We start from the raw sequence: 24749 nt of genomic DNA on the forward strand, positions 1-24749 counted from the left end.
TATTTTCTTCCACTCACATCCAAATCAGCATGTTGAAAAATTGTTTAAAACAAAACAAACAAGAGGCACCTGGGTGGCTCATTGGACTAAGCCTCTGCCTTGGCTCAGGTCAGTATCTCAGGGTCCTGGAATCAAGTGGCATCAGGCTCTCTGCTCAGCAGGGAGCCGGCTTCCCGTCCCCTCCCGCCCCCCCCCAACCTGCCTCTCTGTCTACTTATGATTTCTCTCTCTGTCAAATAAATAAATCCTAAAAAACAACAACAAAGTCATGAGCTCACTCATCAGTAGAGAGGAAGGAGTACTTGTATTTTTACAAGGATTTTTACTTGGACAGTAAAAATGCCACTCATGCAATGGGTTTTATCCTCATTTTTCTAGAGCAACATTCAACTTATTTAGATTGTGTAGAATAAAATTAAAAATAGATTTATCTACTTATGTGATCATCTGGTAACAAATGTTCGATTTAGAAAAAAATATTTAGTAACTAAATATTCTAAAACAGATTTTCACACTATTGAAGAATGCTTTAGTTTACTTAGAAATAGAAATTAAATCACTAACCAATAATTACAGCAATTATTATTGCATGATAAGGAATAATTATTTCCTAAAGCTTTTGCCAATATATTTGAAGTTGTGAGGCTAACTTTTATTTCAAATGAACATTTTTGTTTCTTATTTTAAAAAGGACAGATAGCTTCAAAAGATTGTTATAAAAGACTTGACTTTCATATAAAAGTTTTGAAACTGACAGGTGAATTAGAGGACTCTTCCCTCAAATAATGAATCATTAGGTGGAAAATTCAGTATAAATCTGAATGAAAATGCCCAGTTCTAAATTCCATTTAAAATTTGGGAAATATTTATTATGTAATCACTAAAAGTGGTATTTCAGAGTATTTTTACTTGATTGGGAGAAAAGTAGACAAGAAAATGGGTATACCTTCGGGTATGAAAAGTCCTACCAAGAATTAGGCTCCCTTCATCATGGAGCCTGGAACCTAGACAGTGAAAGGCACTAAGATCAAATGGAACCTTTCTACTACTGCATAGAGAGTGGTCATGTTAACTGTAATGTTTATAAGTTATTTTGGAGAGCATTATAGTGTGCCTAATTTTCCATACTCTCATTTTTATAACATTATTGATAATGCCTACATGGTATTCAAGTGAATGTGTGTTGTTACAATAATCTTAACATTTGATTTTTTCTAATTGTTCACCATTTATATAAGACTTTGAGAAAAATAACTCAGGCATTTAAAATACATTTTATTTTATAAACCAAGACAAATTCATGGTGATTATATTTGGTTTTCTTTAGAACAGTATCTTTGCCTAAATTTTATCTAGTCTGCAAATTTGCCTTGCTGTTGTTGATGTCCATACCATCATTTTCTTTCTTTATTATCTTAATCATATTTTGGGGCTCTATGTAAATGTGCTGTACATTCTGAAGTCAGACTGGATGAATATAACTCACATCACTTTTAACACAACCTAGATTTTACCTTTTGTAAAAGTCATCGCATTCATCCCTCTTTGTATTACTTTTTGAAATATTAGGTAATGAAGACAAATTCCATGCTAATTATCTGGCATATAGCAAACACTTAATGCATATTTGAAAAGCCAAAGAACAAATATAATAGTTCTATCAGTTATTCAATAACTACTGATTTTAGTAAAAATTTTATTATATTTTTGTTTCATTTAAACTTGAGTCCCTGCATCTGTGTTTATTTACGCAATCGTGCTTCTAAGAGTTCCTTTCTTAATCCTCAAAGTAAATTAAATGTATTATTTATAAAATAATTTTTTTGTAGACAAAATGACATTTGAAACTTAAGCAACCTCTTATCACTCTTTGTAAAGATTATAATGTAATATGATGAAAGGTGATTTCCCTAAAGGAAGTAAAATGTCTCAGTATTCATATTTTTCTGTGAAAACCACCAAAGGAATTTAAATACGGTTACTACAAACATATAATGATTTCCAGTGTACTGAGAAAACAGTCCAGCAAGTAAGACTGTAATAGTACTATTTTATCATGGAAACTTTTTTTGTCAGAATTATTCATTCACAGAAAGTATCGAGCAAATTATATTTCTTTGCCATCGAGAATTCAAAAGATGTTTTCTTCTGAGCTGACAATATGGTATTATTGTCAGAAACTAAGAGACCTCAACAAAAAAGATGGCCCTACCATATAACTAGTGTCAGAAACAATAGTTTGAGATCGACTACTTTAAAATTAAAACAACATATTTTTTAGCTCTCTTTTGCTATTTAATTGGAGTCTTTCCAACATTTCCGTTCATGGGTCAAATTATTATTTACCTAGGAATACATTTTGCAAACAATTTACCCTCAAGCCTTTTAGAGTAAGTTAGGCTGCAGAAAATTAGATGTGTGCTGGGTAAAATAGTGTGATTTTTCAAAGGATCTGATGGTAGATTGGTAACATCTGCTTTTAAAAAATTTCTGAAGAAAATGCTTTGTGCCTTTTCCCTGCAGTGCTGAACTTTGAGGCTTGGTATATTTGTTTGCCCTTATGTTGGAAGGAACTGACTCAGATCTGCTTTGAGAGGAAAACAATTCTTGGTTTGGACAATTCTCATTAGTCCCATTTACCTGAGTAAGCTGAATGTTTAATCACAAATTTTGGTTAAGATTCCTTATACAATAGAGTTTAATTTTAATACTACTTCCAGCTACAAAGATCACAGAAGTACATAAACCTGCTATAATTTGGTAAATAGTATGACTGTTTTACTCAAGTATCAAAAGCCTGGAATATTTGTGAAGGAAATTTGTTTCCCTAGATAATCAAAATCTTATACCTAGACAAGCCAGATTACTGGAGCAGTGAACTTAGATGACTAGGTCCCTGAAATAATTGTTTTCACTGATTTAAAAATATATATATATACATTAAATATGTTGGAAAGCAAAGGTAAATTTTTCTAAAACAAATATGCTATAGGCGCACGCTTTTTCTTTCCAATAGCATTATTCTTGTCATCTTCCACTTTATTGTTGAATAGGTTGCTTGAGTCTAGAGACATGCTAGTGATTTATACCCCAGAATTCTTAGCTTGAATATTCTTGAAATGATGTGGTTAAAAATAAATCAGCCAACATCATTGAAATATAGTAAGTCCAGAAATTTTTTGAGAATGACTACTGGATTCATGATAATTATGGGTTAAAAGTATGTTGAGTTTTTTTCATTAAAAAAAAAAAAGTAGAACCATTTTTTTTTCATATGTGTTGTATTTGTAAGGGTTTCTTATTAGCTAGTACAACATGACAGAATGACAAGTTTTGTAGGAATAGTATAATGTGTATCTTTATACACATATGCAGTCAAAAATAGCTTTTCTCATTTAAAGTGCTTTATGCACACCAAATAATCCTTATGACCTTCCACGGAAGTAAGCATTTTAATCCTTATTATAGAGATGAGACACAGAAAGGTTTTATCTACTTGCTTATTGAACAGACAAATGTAGAGGTGGAACTTAGATTAATCATCTATATTTGGTTCTTATTCATTCCTAGGTAGCCTCATATAAGTAGCCATTTTTATCAATAGATTTAAGGATTAAAGGATTCTGTATGTATGGTTATATCTTTTTTTCTTATTTTAGCAAAAATTTAAGAACACAAATATGAATATTTTACTTACTCATTGAAATATAAATATAATTTCAAATAAACACCATAGGGCAAACTCATGGTATGAGAGTCTCAAGTAGCATTGCATATAAACATTATATACAATACTGGATTTATTTTTCTGTCTATTAAACCTCATGATTTGTTCCAATTTATGCCCTAAGAAGATTATATAAAAGCTGATATTGTATAATAAATTTTCACTTGTAGCTAACAATATTTATCTTTTATTTTTTTGTTCAATTTATAGCAGTCTAAATAAAAACTAAAGTTAAATTCATTATCCTAATAAATTAGTTTCCTATTATTTACTGTGCCTTTAAGTAATTATTTTTGTACTACAGCATTGCTTGCTGTCAAAAAAAATTAGGTTACCTGGGGATGAATATTCTCTAATGGGAAGATCATCAGACTGCAGTTGTGGGTGAGCCCAGTTTCTATTCTTAGACTCACCCAATAATGCCCAGTCTAATCTTCTGCAAGACTTTTTAACAGTCTTCACTTTTGTTTCTTTAGTTGTAAAAGGAGAGTTCAATTCAATTCAATGTATATTCTGGTGACCTACTCCAAAGTAATATAAAAAAAATAAGGGGACACAAAAACAAGAGGTCATAGTCCTCCTTAAGATACTAAGTATCCAATACAAAGACATTACAAAAACAACTGTTTTAGTGAAATACATAGAACTAATCGAATTCAAAGAGCAGTGATTCCTTTAAGTAAGTGAGCTCAGAGATAATTTACCTAAATGCAAAGTGGTTAAAGTGGCATTTAGATGTTTGAAGTGATAGACATTGACTGGTAGAAGTCTTCAGGAGAAGAATCTAGGTGGGAGAGACCACTTGAGCAAAGGCTCAGGAACTGACAGTTGGAAGGCTGTGGGGGTGGTAACGTGATGGAGTAAAGAAAAACATTCTGGAACTAAATTGTGAAAGTCTTTTTTTTTTTTTTTTTTAAGATTTTGTTTATTTATTTGACAGACAGAGATCACAAGTAGGCAGAGAGGCAGGCAGAGAGAGGAGGAAGCAGGCTCCCTGCTAAGCAGAAAGCCTGATATGGGCTCCATCCCAGGACCCTGGGATCATGACCTGAGCCAAAGGCAGAGGCTTTAACCCATTGAGCTACCCAGGTGCCCCATAAGGGATTTTATTTTTATTTGATAGACAGAGATTACAAGTAGGCAGAGAGGCAGGCGGAGAGAGAGGAAGGGAAGTGGGCTCCACGCAGAGCAGAGAGCCCGATGTGGGACTCGATCTCCTACCTCAGGACCCTAAAACTATGACCTGTGCAGAAAGCAGAGGCTTTAACCCACTGAGCCACCCAAGCGCCCCAGTGTGAGAGTCTTTCAAGATCAGGCTAAGTAGAGGGACGCCTGGGTGGCTCAGTTGGTTGGACGACTGCCTTCGGCTCAGGGCGTGATCCTGGAGTCCCGGGATCGAGTCCCACATCAGGCTCCCAGCTCCATGGGGAGTCTGCTTCGCTCTCTGACCTTCTCCTCGCTCATGCTCTCTCTCACTGTCTCTCTCTCTCAAATAAAAAAAAAAAAAAAAAAAAATCTTAAAAAAAAAAAAAAAGATCAGGCTAAGTAGTCTGAATTTTCTATTGAGTGCAAAGGCCACACCTTGAATGTTTTAAAGGATAGATCTAGGTAATCATCTGCATCTACCACTGCTGCTATTGGAAGATGCTCTCAGGCTGCTGTTCTTAGGGGCTGTGTGTGGGAGGAGGTGGATGATCTGCAGGAGGATGATGGCATTGAGAATGAAGCACTACACCGATTTATGTATGTGTGTGTGTATGAATGCGTGTAATAATAACAATACCATATATTCAACCTCTGAAACTTTCAACTCTTGAAATAGATGTTATTTGCACATATACGTATACTATACACATCTATGTATTTCAGAACTTGAATGGACAGGGATTGACAAATCACAGGTTGAAGGCAGAATAGGGAGGAGACAGTGTTACTTTACAATTATGCAAAAGATTTCTAAGATCGTTTTGTAAAGCAATTCAAAAATCCCTCAAAATAAAGGATTTCATGTAATTATAAACCATAAATAATTTCAACTCATTTATGTGACAGTATAGGATGTTTTACTTTTGAGTGAGTTTTTTCTTTTCTGCTCTTCAGTGTTAGCAACTCACTTAATTCAGTCTTTCTGCTAAAGATTCTTGAGTTTTCTCTTGACCAAATGTAATATGTCTCTCTGACATTTTAGAATGCCGAGTCATCATTTTTTGAATGACTGACAATTTGATACATTTCTGGACTATCATATACACATGTACAAATATAGCTGACAGTCTGTACACACAAACTGATAAGGAGACATTTTAAAAAGTAAAGAATTTTATTTTTTTAAAGAAAATTCACTGAAGCATAAGCAAATGAGACATTTGAGCCCTGCAGTAGTAGGAACAATTCAATCTTTAAGGCTGAAGCTACAGGCAAAAGTCTGTTCTTAAAACAATTTCTTTCCAAATAATGTCCGATTCTTTTGTATGTAGCATGTATAACTGCGTATCTTAGTTGTGTTGCTGTTAGCAATCATTTTGGTTACATTTGACTTAGACTGTTTGGTCCTTAGGGTAAAAACTTTTGTTTTTTATTTTCCATATAATATTTAGGAATGGCCTTAGAATCAGATGAACACAGGAATTTGAAGGAATTAAAATGGTCATCTATTTCAACTTTCTGGTCAGAAAAACCTTTTGTGATAATTTTGGCTTCTTATTCTATTATTTATACTTGAAATTGGACAATGAGCTCACTCCTTTCCAAAGCAGCCCACCTCATCATTGTGTAGGCCTCTGGATTTTTAGAAAGTTCAGTATTCAACCGAGCTGGAAGCTGCTTCATTTTAACTCCTAAACATTGGCTTTTCACTCTTTGAAAAACCCAGGAGTGCTCTGTGTTTATTTATTTACTTATTTGCTTGTTTATTTATTTGCTTTCTAGCTAGAAATCCTCAGAAAAATGAGATACCCTGTTTGTTGCAGAATTCTTTATTGTTTCCTACAGCATTAATGTGGGTTTGATTTTCTTTATAAGATAATTTCTGTTGAAGTTTCTTACTACCAGCTGGCTCATGTCTTCATTGAGCTTTCCTTTTTCTTAAGCAGTGAAATAAGAGTGTAAGGGTGAACTTAAGAGAACCAAATAGCTGAATCGAACTGAACTAATATTCAGTATTTTGCTTTTTAATTACCCTTTAATATAAACATTATAATTTCCTATAAAAATATATCTACTCTTTTAGACTTACTAAATTTCAGTATTGCCTTTAAGAAATTTGGTGTATTTCACAATCATTATTGATTCTGTATAAATGTATTGAGAAGGAAAAGGCAAGATAGAAGATTGACTTCATCTAATAAGATGATGATGTATCTGGATCAGGAAGTAGGTATAACAGTACATCATTTTTGCCCTATGTATTAGTTTGCTTTGTGATTCTGGACTCAAGATGTTGTTATTCTAGCTTGAAGAGAAAAAGAACAATTAAACAAACAACCTGATAAGCAAAGGACTCAAATAAACCTTTCTCTAAAGAAGATATAAAAATGGCCAATAAGGTCATGAGAAGTGGCTCAGCATCACTAGTCTTTAAGGAAATGCAAAACAATGAGATAACACTTCATGCCCATGGAAATTGCTATTATTAAAAAGCAAGCAAATAACCCAACAAAAGCAACAACAACAACAAAAACAAAACTGAAAATAGCAAGTGTTGGAGAGAGTATGCAGAGAAATTAGAACCCTTGTGCATTGCTGCTGGAAAGTAAAAAGAATTTTCCAAATTTACCACGTAGAAAAAGATAGGGCATTACCTCCAAGAATTCAAGATAGAATTGCCATATGATCCAGCAATTCCCCCTTAGGGTGCATAGCCAAAAGAAGTGAAAGCAGAGACATGTGTATGTTCATTTTCATAGCAGCATTATTTACATTAGCCAAAAGGTGGAAGCAACTCAAGTGTCTATTCATTTCTAAGGAAAATGTGGTATATAAATAAAATGAAATAATACTCAGCCTTAAGAAGGAAGGAAACTCTGACACATGCCACAACATGGCTGAATCTTGATGTAAATAGCTAAGAGAAATAAGCTAGTCACAAAACGACAAATATTTGTATGATTCCTCTTATATGACATCTCTAGAGTTGTCAGACTAATAGGGACAGAAAGTAGAATGGTAGTTGCCAATGACAGGGGAGGGGAAGGAATGGGGAATTACTGTTTAGCGGGTACAGAGTTTCAGCAGGGAAAGATGAAGTTCCAGAGATGGATAGCGGTGATAGTTGCCCAACAATGTGAGAACTGTGCACTTAAAATGGTCAAAATGGTGTATTTTATGTTCTGTGTATATTACCACAATTAAGAGAGATAATCATTTATTTCAGTAAAAACTGAAGTAATGCAAAGAAAAGAGTAATGAAAGTAAAGGAAATACTAATAAAAGTGTATCTGTGCATGTGTGTGTATGTATATGTGTCACATACAATAATTTGTATAAATGATACTATAGTTGATTTAAGTCCTTAAATCTTATGATACATGGAACATTAGAGAATGGAAATAGGATAACAAACCAGGGACGCCTGGGTGGCTCAGTCAGTTAAGTGTTTGACTCTTGATTTTGCCTCAGTCATGATCTCTGGATTGTGAACTGAGTCCTGAGCTGGACTCTGCACTCAGCTTGCTTGGGATTCTCTCTCTCTCCCTCTTCCTCTGCCCTCCCCACCCCTCCCCCTGCTCTTTCTCATTCTCTCACTCTCTCACTTTCTCAAATCCAAATAAAAAAATAAATCTTTAAAAAAATAAAATAATATTTAAAACTGTGGATTAGAACAAGGCACAATCTTGATAGTTGCATTTAATGTTTTTTTTAAAGATTTTATTTATTTATTTGACAGAGAGAGAGATCACAAGTAGACAGAGAGGCAGGCAGAGAGAGAGGGGGAAGCAGGCTCCCTGCTGAGCAGAGAGACTGATGTGGGGCTGGATCCCAGGACCCTGAGATCATGACCTGAGCCGAAGGCAGAGGCTTAACCCACTGAGCCACCCAGGCGCTCCAAATTTAATGGGTTTTGAAAAGTTGTCTTGGGCATTCTGAGAAAGCTTTGCCTTTATCATGCAATAAAGGCAGTGACTGCTCTGTCACTTTGTAATACTGCAGTCACTGCGAGCCATAACCCTTCGCCAACTCCTAAAGATGATCTGTAGATTTATATCTAGCCCTCTTTTGATATACTGTGTTTTCTGTTAGGCAGGTATTGCCTTTATCCTTGGATTGTATAAGCCAAGTCAAAATTAGGTCAATTCTATTAGGAATAATTTTAAAAGTGATATCTTTGAAACAGTTTTATTCAATGAGATACTCTTCGATGAGTGTCAGAAACCTCACTTTTTTCTATCAGTGATGTGCAGTTTGCTGTGGGGTTTTATAATTTTATGAAACTGATGATTTGATTGCTTTGGGGAAATTCACATGCAGATTTTACCTTGAAGAGTCAAAAAGCATTGCTAAATGATGGATCAAGTGTAATGGGATTAAGGATTTTTTCCATCCTTTTTATATTAATTACCCATCCATAAAGAGAGAAACTAATCACCCTGTCCCTGACTAATGCTCTGTAGGCTTTTGATATCTGTTTGATGAAACTATCACAAAAGATAAAACTGGAAAAATTATTTTCTACTTCAGATACGCATATAACACTAGAGTTGGCATGATTTGAGTCTCTGAGACCAAATGAATATGAAGTGATGAGATGCCACCTCGCATAGAGAAGCAAAACATCACAGCTATCTTTGATGTTAAACAAAAGTGTGATATACATGTTTCTAAAACCAGAGTCTTACTGCTCCTTAATCAGGCTCTGATAAAGCTGTGGTCACTTGTGCTCTGGCTGAGAGAGGACATGTACATACAGGATGGTGTGAGTTCATTCTCTATCCAGGGCAGTGGTCTGTGTATCCTGCTTAGGCCTACGGAGTACTAGGAAATAAGAACTGTCTAAAGTTTTAACCTAAGAGGAATATTGGTTCACCTGTTGTCACTCACTTCTACATATACAATCATTTTATTTTTTTTTCAGCTATTCCATGTGCAAAATGATACTCAAAAACTGCTGGGGGAGAAATACTCCATTAGCCACTCCTGGTGTAGTGGTAGCTAAGTTCTCCTCTATTTGTGTGAGTGAGCGACCATCTACTTTCAATAATGTGATCTTGATTAGAGATTTAATATTAGAAATGCAAAAAATTTGCCTGTACTCATGTTGAGAAATAAGTCTACAACCCTATATATAGTTAGCTACCATCTGGAACTGATAATAATTTTATGTAACACTAGGATATAGTATAAATAAACACAGAGGGCAGTTATTGTTCCTTCCATATATGCTAAGTGAGCATTAAATGTAGGACTTTGCCTAATGTATATTTCAATGGCTTAAATTAAAACTATTTACCTAAGAGGTAACAAATTATAACCTGAAGAATATACTTTTTTCTTTTTACTTTTCTTGAATTTCCATAGTTGTTAAACATTATATATAACGTTTATGACTCAATAAAGAATTTTAACATATATATAAATATTGCTTGCCATAATGCCTTGGAATAAGCTTTAGAGTCTTAAAAAAAATATTTGCTGAATTCTGTTCTTTACTATATCTTTGGGGAACATTTTTACCTAATAATTTGCAATGGATTATGCTATACATTTTTTAAAATGTGAAATTAGACAAATTTAGAAATTCTGACAGTGGAGGTCTGTGTATTCACAATTTTTTTCTTTTTTAAAGATTTTATTAACTGGGGTGCCTGGGTGGCTCAGTGGCTTAAGCCTCTGCCTTTGGCTTAGGTCATGATCTCAGGGTCCTGGGATCAAGTCCCACATCAGGCTCTCTGCTCAGCAGGGAGTCTGCTTCCCCCCCCACCCTGCCTGCCTCTCCGTCTACTTGCCATCTCTGTCAAATAAATAAATAAAATATATATTTTTTAAGACTTTATTTATTTTATAGAGATCACAAGCAGGCAGAGAGGCAGGCAGAGAAAGAGGGGTGGGGGGGAAGCAGACTCCCTGCTGAGCAGAGAGCCCTATGTGGAGCTCCACCCCTGGACCCTGAGATTATGACCTGAGCTGAAGGTAGAGGCTCAACCCACTAAGCCACCCAGACACCCCTCACAATCTCCTAATTCTGGAAGTTTTGGATTAAAAACTTGCAGAAATTTGCAAATAAGTTTACTTTGCTTATGTTTAAATCCAGAATTTTAAGTGTAATACAGGTCTTTTCAACAGACTATTATTGAAATGCATGAATTTAAAATGGTTACCTTGTTTCTGAACATTTAAATAGTTCCTATTTGTATATATTTAGTCATTCTTAAGTTAACAAAAAACTATAAAAAATCTGAGTCTACTTAAGCCTCAGATAACTAATTTACTTCTGAAAGTTCTCTTGAGGATAAAAAAGCTCTAATAACTTTACTTTCACAAAAGGAATACAGCACTTATTTTATCATTTATACTTGGAATGTTACATTTGCATAAAAGTATAATTTAAAATTAAAGTAATTAGAATCAATTTAAGATTACACATGTGGATTAAAAACATTTTTACAAATTTTGACACAAGTCAATCAAAATATACAAAATAATTCCATGACTGAATAAAAGGAAATCAATACAATTATTTTTCCTGATTATTCAGTTATTACTAATGTAATATAATGCAGTGATGCATTATCTACTTATGAAAGTATATGAATAACCTCTCCACATATGGCAAAGATGTTTAAATATATACCTTTGTTCTTTTTTAATTTCTTTTTGTTTTACTGATTATCTTTCAATTGACCCCATAAGCTGCAGTAAAAAACATGCTCTAGATCAGCGTCCTTTCTTTTCTAAATGTTGCTTCTAATGAGTGGGCAGGGAACATACGTATTCAAATTTGTGCAAATTTAGTAAAATTAAGAAAAAAGGTGTGTAATAACATGGTGTCCTATAAAGCATATAAGATTTAGTACACGGTTTTATAACAACTCTTCTGTCTGTTTGTTTGAAGTGTTTTTTTGTTGTTCCTTTTGTTTTCTTCCTGCATTTGTGATACTTAAAACAAAAATTGCTTTTTAAAACACAAATGTGGGATCCATGCCAAAAATGCTCTTCTACATAATTTCTGTTCTCTAAGTTTTCTGAATATATAGTATCTAGGGCCATTAGGATAGTTTTTGTTTTTGTTTTTTGTTTTGTAATAAATTATGAGTAGTAGAAAATATTTAGAATGAGGTACTACTATCTATTTCAAATCTATATACTGGAGTGTTTAGAAAATGGTTTTGGATAGATTTCTTTTGTATATGCCTAGAAATTGACAATATGAAATTGAAAATATGGACAATATGTGGTCAAATATATGAAATGAACATCAAGTGATCAAATATATGTAATACAACCTAAAATGCAAAAGTAAATTTTATTTATATTTTGCATATATAATACTAAACCAGTCATCTTACTTTTTATGTTTAGATTATCTTTTTCATTTAATAGGATGTTGAAATGACAAATTGTACAAATTCAGCTTCATTCATTTGAGAGGATTACTTTAGTACTTTATTCACATTTATAATCCTACAAATATTTACTGAGCACTTACTCTATGCAAAGCCATACTGAGGGCACTAGGGATATAGAAGTGTACAAAATACAGTGCTGGAATCACAGAAAAGTACATAAGAAATGAGTTATTGATATTATAATACATGGTAAAATGTCTTTGTTATCTTACATTCTATCTAGCTGGGTGATCAGACAAAAAAAATAAGAACAATATAGAATATGTTATGTAGTGTTAAGTACCGTGTTAAGAAAATGACTTTTGCTACCTGAAGGAAGCATAGCATTAGAAAAGATTTTTTCAGGCTGAAAAAAGGAGAAAAAACCTACCCGCTTTTTCTCACTTGTCCACTTCTAAAGTTAGATATTATTTTTCTCTTAATTTAAATGTTTAGTTTTCACTATTGCTGTTCAGAATTCGCAAAGTTCTGCAGTATTTCTAAAGTACTATTAGAAAGCAATCCTCACATGACAAAGCTTGAGGAGAGATTGGATTGGAACACCAGCTATGAGACAGAGACTCAGAGAGCAAGAAGAGAGAGAGATTGACCAAGCAGTCGATTGAGAGTATGACAAACATGATCTTGAAAGTCAGAAGATTCAAAAGACCAACACTGGGCAATATCTGTATAAAAATTTGAGGAACTGATAAATGTAAACTGTTCTAAGAATAAAGAATGAGAGGGCGCCTGGGTGGCTCAGTGGGTTAAGCCGCTGCCTTCGGCCCAGGTCATGATCTCAGAGTCCTGGGATCGAGTCCCGCATCGGGCTCTCTGCTCAGCAGGGAGCCTGCTTCCCCCTTCTCTCTCTCTGCCTGCCTCTCTGCCTGCTTGTGATTTCTCTCTCTGTCTAATAAATAAATAAAATCTTTAAAAAAAAAAGAATAAAGAATGAGAATACAATTTAGGCTTCTAATATAGAGAGCTATTTTTTTCTGATGTTAATCAAGTTTTTATTTGTTATCCAATACTTCTTGAAATGTAATCCAGAAGAATTTAGTTGAGGTAATGACAAATCTTTAGGGAATTTGTGATACTGTTACTTCCAGGGTGTAAGTGATTGGCCTCTAACAGAGAATGTGATAGAAAAATTTCATGGAATTATGTAGCAGCAAAAAAAAGAAGATCTATGATTCATCTCTGAGGAGTTTGTGCATAAGATGCACAGTAACTGAACAAATAGACCAAAAATTTCCTTGAAAGCTCAAATGAATACAGCAACTCTGAATAGAAAAATTGACTGATAATATAGGAATAATTTGATGACAGTTCTATGAAGGCAAAGTAGAATATGCATACAAATGAGCATGCCACATCCATTTAAAAAGTCAAATAAATTGATATTTATAAGACTGAAATGCAACTGGATTTTTTAAAGGAAGTTCTCCCGAAAAACACATTTCATGGTTCTTTAATTCATGTATTCAATTAATCAATAAAAATCTGTAAACTAAATGGGAGGCACTTCCTCCGTTTTGACAAATGAGGTAAAAAAATGTGTAAGATCCAGCCATCTTCTGGAGCTTTACCGTTTACTGAGATGAAGAAAAAAACAGAACAATAATATAAATAATAAATTAATTAAATAATACACATATGTACATAATATATATTCTTATATAGATAATATATCAATATTACTAAGAAATAAAATGGTAAACTAAATGCTAAATTAATGGCAGATTTATAAAGAGAGAAACAAGATATATATACATCTCTTTATGTGTGTCCCTCCAATTACTTATTAATTGTAGTGATTTTAACATATATCCACAATTCTTTGACACTATTTCTTTCAGGATGAGAAGCTTAATTCTCCTCCTCTTCAGTGAGATCTGGATTTAGTGACTGACTTCTAATGGAGTCTAGGAAAAAAAAAAATAACCTTATGCTGGAGAAGCTTAGCAGATACCTTAACCAAGACATCCAAATTAACCAGTAATGTCACATTGGTATCTGTAGCCAATTGTAGGTTATGTTAGGAAAGGAATTTGTCCCTTGTAGTATTCTACCATAAAATCTACAACCCCATCTTATCATAAGAAAATGTTAGGTGATTCCAAATTAAGGGACATTCTACAAAATACCTGACGATTACTTTTCAAAGGTGTCAATGACAAGGAATCACAGATTGTAAGAGATGAAAGAGCTATGACAAATAAATGCAACATGGTATATTGGCTTGGACATAAGAAGATAAAATTTAATTTTGATTAATGTACTATCATTATATAAGATCTAACATTAAGAGAAACTGGAATAAGAATATATGGAACCTTCTATACTACGACTACACCTCTCTTGCAAAACTAAAATTATGTCAAATTAAATCACTTTTAAAATGAAAGATTAAAGTTAACACTTGTTTTTAGATAAACCGCTTTACATACCGTAGTTATCTGTATATTTTTCTTGTGAAGCTCTCATTTTTAATCTGCAATGGAAATTTACATTTCCCCCAAGAATCTTATAAGTATTATATTGCTGTTTAGAAGTCATTTTATTTTAATTTTAGTGACTCATTTTTAGACTGTATCATTAATTCTCATGGCCCCCCAAATCAAGTGAATACAATTCAATTATATAAAATGTTATATGAAAATGGCTCTAAAAAGTATGCTATGTATAATTGCAATTTACATAAGATGCGCTCTGAATCCTCCTTTCCAGATGATGTAAACAAAAATGATACTCTCAAATTAATACTTAGCTTTTCAGAGATTTCATCAGTGATGCTGGGGGAGGATTAAGGCATTAGAGGCTAAAATCTGTCAAGTGTGGTTATGCATCTGAGATTCACTTACTGAACCATGAACACACTTTTATTATTTTTCATGAAAAATTCACTTCTATAAATCAATGCTGCATGTGACTATTAATACCAACAAGGATAAAAATAGAGCATGTTTATGTAATACATTCTGTTGTTCTTGTTTGTAATCATGGTCCTGAAATATTATCCTATGAGAAAGCACGATAGGATAATATCTTCTCCAAATTTATTTAAAGATTTCACAAAGAAAAAAAAAACAAGCAATATGTTCCATTTCAATGTATTATATAGTTGGGTTCTGGGAGAAGCCAGATGCACAGTAATTTCCATTCCTGAGACACTTTCTAACTTGTTGATGATTAGCCCAATCCCACAAGTGCCTTCAAAAAGCTCTTTCTGCTGAGACAGCTATTTGAATTAATGGCTATTTTGTTTATGTTTGGATTTGAAGATAATAAAGCAATCCCCTCATAAATTTTACTATTTCATATAAAGTTGAACTATATCATGCCCTATGAAACAAAAAATATTTACTTATTAGATTTTAATACTACCTTATAGTCTATAGATTACAAAATCCATAATGTGAGACCCAATGTGCAGAACACAGTTTCAAAATAAGGAATGTTATATTTTCCTTATTGTTGTGACAGTGATGATACAGTAAGAGAAAATTACAACTTAATGCAATCAATTTAATAAGCATTTACTTACCGAGACCTGTGTTTTAGAAAAAGTGAAGGCTGAGCCTTTATACATGAAGTAATAAATGAGTTAAATTATGTCTTAGCTGGAAAAGAGGTATGAGAATAAAGAACAAAAATAGAAAAAATAGATGTTTAAATGATAGAATATGAATAAAACAGTTTAGTAGGCAATTAGATGGTTAAGGGGTGAGTCGAGAAAGTAAAATGTCACATAAGTCAAATAATGGAAATGATTTAAGATGTATGCGTGAGAGGCAAATATCAGCAGGGATAAAGATAAGAACCAAGAAAGGTATTTGGACTTTTGATTGAGAGACTATAAATGACCTTTGGAACAAGAGTTTCAAAGTATTTGTGAGCATGTTTCCTCATGGTTAAGAAGCCGATTAGTTTGGCAAGAAATGCAGGGGTAAGCAAGTCTTTTGGTAAGTGGGATAATTAAGAAAATAATAATTCTCCTAATGGCAGCATTCCTTTAACTACAGATTACATTTCTCAAGGCTGAGAAATAACCCAATATTTATTTGATTGTTTTTTCTCTTTTTGTGATGAAAATACACCAATTGAGATATAACAGTAAAAAGTATAGTGTAAAGAAGACCATGCTCTAAAAAGACAGAACATAAAATAGTTTCTTTCAAGCACCCAGGAGGGGAAAATATCTTGAGAACTTGGTTGAAATCAGATTGGTAAGAGCATTCAATACCATGCTGTAGAAAATGAAGTTTACTGTGTAGGCAGTAAGGGTACCATTTGTGGTTGTGATCAACTCTCATTTTTATGTGTATGTCGAGAATTAAAGACTGAATCAGTCTAGATAAACATCCTAGACCACAGTTCAACTTCACTATGAGGTGGATGAGCTCAATTCAGAGGTGGACCGTTTAAACGAAGGGAACAGGTGCTTTTGTGGTATCTTCAATAGTATTCTCTGACATACTTAGCACGTTGACTTTGAAACAACCTTACAAAGTGTCAAAGCACTAAGTCTCCTAAAAGAGAAACATAACCCCAGCTCCAAGATGGATGACAGATAGGGTATTATTTTGCCATCCCAGAAGAATATAGTGGGAGTACTCTCCTGAATCTCAAGGTGGGAGAAAAGAATCCACAAGGGTTCTCTAGAGAAGATGCTCTATCTTTTTTTTTTTTTTTTTTTTTGGCTAGGATAAATCTGGAGACAGTTCCCAGCAGTACTGTGACTAATGTTCTTGGAAGGAATCATCTATATATTGATCCAAATAAAGAATATTTATTTTAAAATTGGCATCTAACTACTCTTTCTGCTCCTCCAGAGAAAAGGGGGAAAATGTGGTGGTCCTCATTGGAAATGAGAGAATATGTTATCCAAAACACTTAACAGTCTTCTGTACCATTAAAATTTTGATATAAACCAGGATTAATTAAAATATAATAAAATATGCTATTTTCTTATAATATGCAGTATAAACCCTTAACCCATGTAACATTTTGAAAGATAAATTCACATTATCAATATGAGTGTGTAAATAAGCTTATTTATAATAATAATATATGACATATTTAGACATACTGTGTCTACTCTTCATATTCCTCCCCTAGTTATAATGTTGATATTTTCCTGACAAAATGAAAATGGAACACATTACTCTTGTTTTTGTATGATAAAACATGAATTTCCTCTACAATGGAGCCTCTGAGGATTTGGTAGGAGAAGTTGAAGAGATATGAAATGCACTTAAGCATCTTTAAAATAAAAGTCTTTAATAAATGGGAGCCATTTGCTTCCAGCTGCTCTTAAGGATAGCAGCCCTCAAGGGGAGAAAATACAAAAATGAATGGGTGCTCAATAAATATTTGTTGAATTGAATTGAGTAACTAATTGATTATTCTTCAACCACAAAAGACATTCCGGAGCTTTTAGAAGGAAGGTATTATGGCAATTTAGCTTGATCTATGTAACATTTATTACAGTGCCCATAGCTAAATGTCCTGCTATGGTAAGACAGCATGCCTCAGAATGGGATTTGATAGGACACAGGCATTTGAATATGGTTGCAGGGACATGGTTGCTGGCAATATAGAAGATTTTTTTAAAAATTTTATATATTTTTAAAAATTCATTTATTTAAGAAAGAGCATGAGTGACCACAAGCAGGGGGAAGGGCGATGGGAGAGGGAGACAAACAGACTCCCTGCTGAGTGCCGAGCCCAACATGGAGTTTGATCATGACCTGAGCTGAAATCAAGAGTCAGATGCTTAACTGACTGAGCCACCCAGGGACCCCAGAAGATTTTAAAAATTACCTTTTTAAACTAGAATAAAGGAGCTGGCAGTTGCTGACACCTAATAAATCCTTAGATTTGTTATGAATATTATTTTTTTTTTCTCTTTCCCATTGAGGGTGGGAAATGAGATCCACCGATCCACAGAAATTATTGTCTTGAACATCTAGGAAAGAATTCATAATTATGTTCCAGAACAATGGTGGAACGGTGTTATCGGTCACATACTTGATTTTGAAAAGAAAAAATAGAATACTTCACAATCTAAAGTCTAGCAACTAACAAGCATGCAGATAGCAAACCACCCCCCCCATTTTTTTAAAGAGAACTTTTTATTACTTCCATGCACAGAAAATTCAACAGTGTACACTTAGCCCAGTTTGGTGGTGAGTGCCTTAGCTTTGCCTTTTCCAGCTTAGCAATGTAAGCCACTGACTTTGGACCCGAGACATTGCCTCCATGGTGACAGTGGATTTCATCATTTCTGTCATTGTACTTGGTCCTGATAGCTCTCATCAGCTCAGCCAGAGCTCCTTTGTCTTCCCAGGTAACTTGTGTGAAGGCAACAGTGGTGCAGGTCTTCCTGTCCACCAGACTCCCCAGCCTGGCCTTTCCCTTGATAATGCCATAGAGAACCTCCCATCTTCTCCTTGGAGACAGGAAGACAACCAGCTCAATGAGATCAACCTCTTGTGCAATTACTACCAGCTGAGCTTTCTTCTTTTCCACCAGGGTGGTAACAGTATTAACCCTAGCTTGTAGGACAGGCAACCTCTTAGTGGGGACATCCCCTTTGCCAGACCTCTCTTCTTAGTCCAAGCCAACAAACTCTGATTCTTCTCTTGCTTTGCCTCTCGTCTCTATTTGTGGGCTGGCTAAAGCAGCTGAGTAGTTGTTTGGTGGTCCAGGCTTGAGTAAACTGGTTAATGGAAGTGGGGAAGAACTTCTAGATGTGTACAGAGAATAACCTCTTGCCTCTGTAGCCAGATATAGCGGGGCCATTTGACAGAGCAGATGAGTTCCCTTTTGGGCTAATGTTCTGTCTGATGCCAGAATTCTTGGGTCTTTTCTCACACAGGGGATTGAACACCTTTTTGGCCTCCTGCTTCTTCATGACAGCAAGGCAGGATCACTTTCTTCCCTTAGCTTTCTTTTTTTTGAAGCATCTTGGATGGCTGGAAGAGAGAATACAAACCCACATTTAAAAAATCTTCAATTAAAAAAAATCCTAATTAGAAAAATCTGGAGATACATTATTACCTCCAGACATGTTTTTTCATTGTATTTATCATAATTTGTATCTTTACATGGTTTAATGGCTGCCCTTAGCAACATGTACTAGCACAACTTAGATTTGGGACTGGATCTTCCTTGTTTTGAGGACAATCTTGCCCACCTTAGGATGTTAGCAGCATTTCTGGCCTATACACAGTGGATGCCAGCAGTAGACCCTCCTTAGCCCTGACAATCAAAAATGTTTCCAGATGTTACCAAATGACTCCTAAGGTGCACTGACCAGGTTGATAAATTACATGTATGTAGTTCTGTGTTTATACTGTAAAGCTAAAAGGACTGATAATTTCTATGAATACATTAAAGGAAGGTGAGCTTTATTTGCTTTAATATACTTTGAAAAATTAAATTTTTATTATGTTAGTATTTGTTGAAAGACTACTATATGAGGTGTCTCCTTATGTTCTTATAAAACAATGCAAGTGCCTTTTATAAGGAATAACAGTTAAATGTTAAGCACTGAACTGGAGTCTTTATACACATTCTTTTCTTCTTCTTTTTTTAAAATTCTTTAATTCTTTAAAAAAAGTATTATGGAATGTACATTCTCACAGTTAAAGAAATTAATGTTCTGGGGACTTATGTTGTCTAAGGTCACACAGTTAGAACCCAAGGTCACACAGTTAGAACCCAAAGTCAGCTCCTTATTAAAACAGATGCCTTGGGGCACCTGGGTGGCTCAGTGGGTTAAGCCTCTGCCTTCAGCTCAGGTCATGATCTCAGGGTCCTGGGATTGAGTCCCACATCGGGCTCTCTGCTCTGTAGGAAGCCTGCTTCCTCCTCTCTTTCTCTCTCTCTGCCTCTCTGCCCACTTGTGATCTCTCTCTGTCAAATAAATAAAATATTAAAAAAAAAAAAAGATGCCTTTTCTTTGTAGTACGGTGAAATTTCATGGCTTAGCAAGCTGGAAGAAAACATTTTATCATATCTATGTTTTATAGGCCGCCAACATAATATTTAACTTGCTATTGTTTTAAAGTCTTCCCGATAGTTTGAGACTTTCTATTCATTGAAATTTTAAAGCAAGGTAATATTAATAATTTTTCAAAAACATTTTTAAGTTTCCTTTTGAGAATTTTTCCATTAATAAAACTCAAATACAAAATAGAAATGTCCCATCATAAATTTAAGAACCTCTTTACTAAAACTATATTAAATTTGTTATTTGAAGGAAAATATTGGATTAAATTATTCATTTGTAATTTTGTTTCTTTGTCACTTAGTAAATGCTTAACATGCTGATTTATGAACCTTCTCTTTCCTGAAAGAGCCAAGGTAAATTGCAATTGGCAGTTCTGTAAAGGAGTCTAAATTATTTTCTTTCATGAGTAATATGAAAAATTGAAGTGTAATTGATGGTCATTAAAAACCAATGTGGCTTCTTATAAGCACAGAAATAAAAACTCTTGTCTAAAAAAATAGTAGCTGAAAAAAGTAATTTTAATGGACTTTAAAAAGAGCAAACATATGCCATCAACAAATCTTTTCAGACCTTTAGGCTTTTTTTGGAGTATTTTGATTAGAATAATAAAGTGATTGTCATATTTCATTGACATAACATGCACATTCTTTTTTACATTGTAACATACCTGTATTGTGAAGCATCTTAAAATCCCAGTGTATCAGAGTGAAATTAGTATTTTTCCCTTACATAAAATAATGATGCGAGTTACTATTGATGTTTACATTCAGTAATTGGTAAAACTTAATGAGATATTTTAAAACATGTCAATGCTTAAATTTTTGGTTCCAGAAATTTTGATTCCTATGTTAAATAGTTTAGATAATGGGATTGGGTGCTAATTAAAATTTCTGTTGGCTATGACTTAATTTGATAGCAGAAACCTCTGAAAAACACATATTTCTAAAATATTTTCAGTATCACTATTCTTTGCTGTCATTTAAAAAATTTATTTGTTCTTTGTTTTTGTCTTAATTTTATCTGTATCCACAAACCATTTTGAAAGATAGCTGGTAAACATTTTCAGAAATGCAATACTTAAATGTTTAAGTAACCACAAAATTACTATATATCTATCAGATAGATTTATCAGTTCCAGTTGTGGGTTTTGGTTCATTGCAAGTACGTGAAAAATATTTGTTAAAATATGAGAATGATAATTTTCCAAAGGTATGATTACTTCTGTATTTGCTCGGGATATTTTCTGCTGATTTTTTTAATAATATAAGTACAAGACTTTATTATATTGTTATATAGTTCATATAGTTAGATTTTATTTTCAAAATAGATGGGATTCAATATGTGTATTTCTTTTTTTCATATTTGTATGCTCATAAAAATATCCTGTACATGTCAATCAGCATAACCTAGTTTAAGCAGAAATATTATTGTAGGATTACATTTGGTTATCTGTCTTTTTCTAAGCATGAAAAGCCCTTGATATTATATCTTTTAAGCAAGCATTTTAAAAATGAAGAGCAAATAGACAAGGGTTTTGAAGTTTGCATCTGTTGATGCAGAAAGTTAGCTATTAATATTACATATATTCAAACTAATCACAATTTATGGAATTAACTATAAGTGAAACCATGTAGAATGGCATTTCATGCTTTTGGTTTCCTGTGACTTGAAAGGGAGTTGTTTTCCTCTGACAGATTACAGAGGATTTGGTATCAACTTTCCATTCCTCAAATTTAGGTTGCAAGGTTTTTTTTCTTTTTCTTTTTCAAAACGATAAGTGGAAGCACACTGAACCTTGCGTAAATAATGTTTGCATCTCATAGTCTAAAGCTAAAGCAAATGAGGGATTTGAAACAATTGTTTAGGTAATTTAAATTCCAATCAATAGCTCGTTTTGATAGAAAAAATCTATTATGTTTATCAAGAGGACACATAAATAAACTGATATGCATTTATGTTCTGAAATAAACAGTGTACAAAACTTCTTAGGTATTACTTTGTCCTCCGGAAGCTACTCTTTTAACAGCAAATGCATGGATGTGCATGGGCACAGATAACTCCGGTTAAATTAAGTAAATGAGGTAGATTTGAAATAACAAATATTTACTTTCTCATAATTTCTGTGAGTCAGGAATCTAGGCAAGCCTTAGCTGGGAACCCTGGCTCAAAGCCTCTCCCAGAGCTGTAACCAAGGTGGAGACTGGGGCTATAGCCATCTCAAGGCCCCACTGAGGTCCATATCCAAACTCACTCTCTCACGTGGCTGTTGGCACATACCAGGTCCTTGACGACTGTTGTCTAGAGATACCAGTTCTCCATTGGGCAGTTCACACGAGGCAGCTGATTTCCCTCAGCAAAAGCAAGAGAGACGGAGAGAGTGAGCAAGACAATAGCCAGAATCTTTTGTAACCTAATCTTGGAAGTGTCATCCTATTACTTTTATTATATTGTATTCTTTAGAAATGAGTCCCTAGGTCCAGACCACACTCAAAAGGAGAGGATTGCAAATGGGATGAATATTCAAAGGCAAGGGTCATTGCAGGTCCTTCCAAGGGCTGCCCACCACAGCTCCACCAGCTCTAAGCGGGATTCCTCTTCCCTGCTAAAGCCAAAGTTTTTCTTCTTTGCTATTTGTGGTTAGGCACTTCTTTTCCCTTAATAAATTTCTTTTGTTTTCTGCTTTCACCACATGTTTTTTTCTACCTGTTGTAAAGGGTTATAACCACTCTTCCCCATCATCGGAAACATGAAACTTCACAGGCACATTTCTGTGTTGAAATTTATACTGTTCACCTTCTGCAAAGTGTTGTCTCTGAATGCCAAGGCTGTGCTGTGCTTGGGTTTAAAATGAATTAAGGAAATTAATAAGTGAATTCTGTCCATGAAATTATATTATTCCCCAAACTCACACAAAATTAGTGGCTGCAGAAATTTAAAAGAAAGGTGATAATTTTGAGTAGGGCATTTTTAGAGAGGGCAGAGAACCAGAATTGGTGGGCGAGTATTCAGCAAATTAATGAACGGCAGATCTGAATCACCGAATGTAACAAGGGAATGTGTCCTCCTCTGTGCTGCCGACCTCGACTTGTAGAATGCAGTGATTATTATTTCTTACTAACTTCCATAAGTTTTAATTTCCCCTGATGAACTAGGATTTATTGTTCTCATAAAGTTTTCTTAATAAACGCAATGAGATTGGTAACGGCGCCAATTAATTAGTCAAGTACATATAAAATCCCAAGTGTTTATTTAACTTGATCTTTAAAAAAGAGTCAAAAGACAGATACGTAAAGAGCTAAAATGTGTAGCAACCTTTTTTTTTTAATTTCAAATTTTATTTTTAGAAAAGGGAAACATATAGGTGATTGTGCTTTGTAATCAGTGCATATAAATGATACTTTATGGGCAAAATATATGTAAACAAATAGAAGTCCTTAGAACAGAGATAGGTGGAGAAGCAAATAATTATCTTTGTAAAATTAATAGCTAGGTAAAGTTACGTTCTTAGAGTTACCTACTACTTTCTTTTTACATAACCTAATGCAAAGTTTTGCTCTGTCTCACATTGTCTTTTACTCACATACTTTTAGATAGATCATACCTTATTTTTGATTCACCAACATCAAGTAACTCACTTTTACAATGAATACACACATTGCTGATTAATAGTCTTACAATAGATTGAGTATAATGGTAGCAAACATTTATTTAGTATTTACTACATGACAAACATATTTTAGTGCCTAATGATATTAACATATTTAATAATTAGTGCAATGTTTTGACAAAATACTCTTTATAATCTCCAATTTTCAAATGAAGATGCTGAGAGACTGCTAAGTTCTTTGCTGGTATAACTGGACCATAAACCGGTAAACTTTGGTTCCATATTTGTGCTCTAAGTTGATTGTAGTTTAATTACATCATAGGATCTGATAAAAATCAATGGTCCTGAATAAAAGCACCATAAGGACAGAGGTTTTTTTTTTTTTCCCCACACTCCACGATATATGTGACTACATGTCACTCCATGTGACGATGGTGACTGCATGAACGTATACATAGGTTACATGATTAACTGGGGTATAAGGTATTAGTAAATTCTGAAAGCCTAAATGATGATTCACTTTTCCCTAACATCCATCATCAGAAACACTGCTTTGTTAATTTCTAGAGGTATTAATCTGGAACTAATGGAAAACCTGTGACCTCTGGAAGGTTTCCACATTCAGGGTCAACAGATGCCTGATAAAGAAGAGCTACTTTTAGAGAATCAGATGAAGCAATTATTTTTCACTAACTACTCGAAGCCCAACCAACTTTGTTGTCACAATGTCTAAAGAACCCAAATGCTCATGTAAAGTGGAATTTTACATGTAAAGTGATATATTTATTGACAGCTTGTAATAAATCATTCGTAATAAGAGAAAAATACATCCCATGGTCAAGCACAAGAACAGAA

The 24749-nt window shown here is 33.9% G+C and overlaps 1 protein-coding gene and 1 pseudogene across 3 annotated transcripts in view; one reads left to right on the plus strand and one right to left on the minus strand.

Annotated features, from left to right (window-relative positions):
• CADM2 (cell adhesion molecule 2) overlaps nucleotides 1-24749 on the plus strand; it is a 1078599-nt gene that overhangs the window by 203186 nt on the left and 850664 nt on the right. The window lies entirely within an intron of this gene.
• LOC122908394 lies at nucleotides 18443-19273 on the minus strand (annotated as a pseudogene).

The sequence above is a fragment of the Neovison vison genome, chromosome 6, assembly GCF_020171115.1.
Source record: "Neovison vison isolate M4711 chromosome 6, ASM_NN_V1, whole genome shotgun sequence".
Classification (NCBI taxonomy): domain Eukaryota; kingdom Metazoa; phylum Chordata; class Mammalia; order Carnivora; family Mustelidae; genus Neogale; species Neogale vison.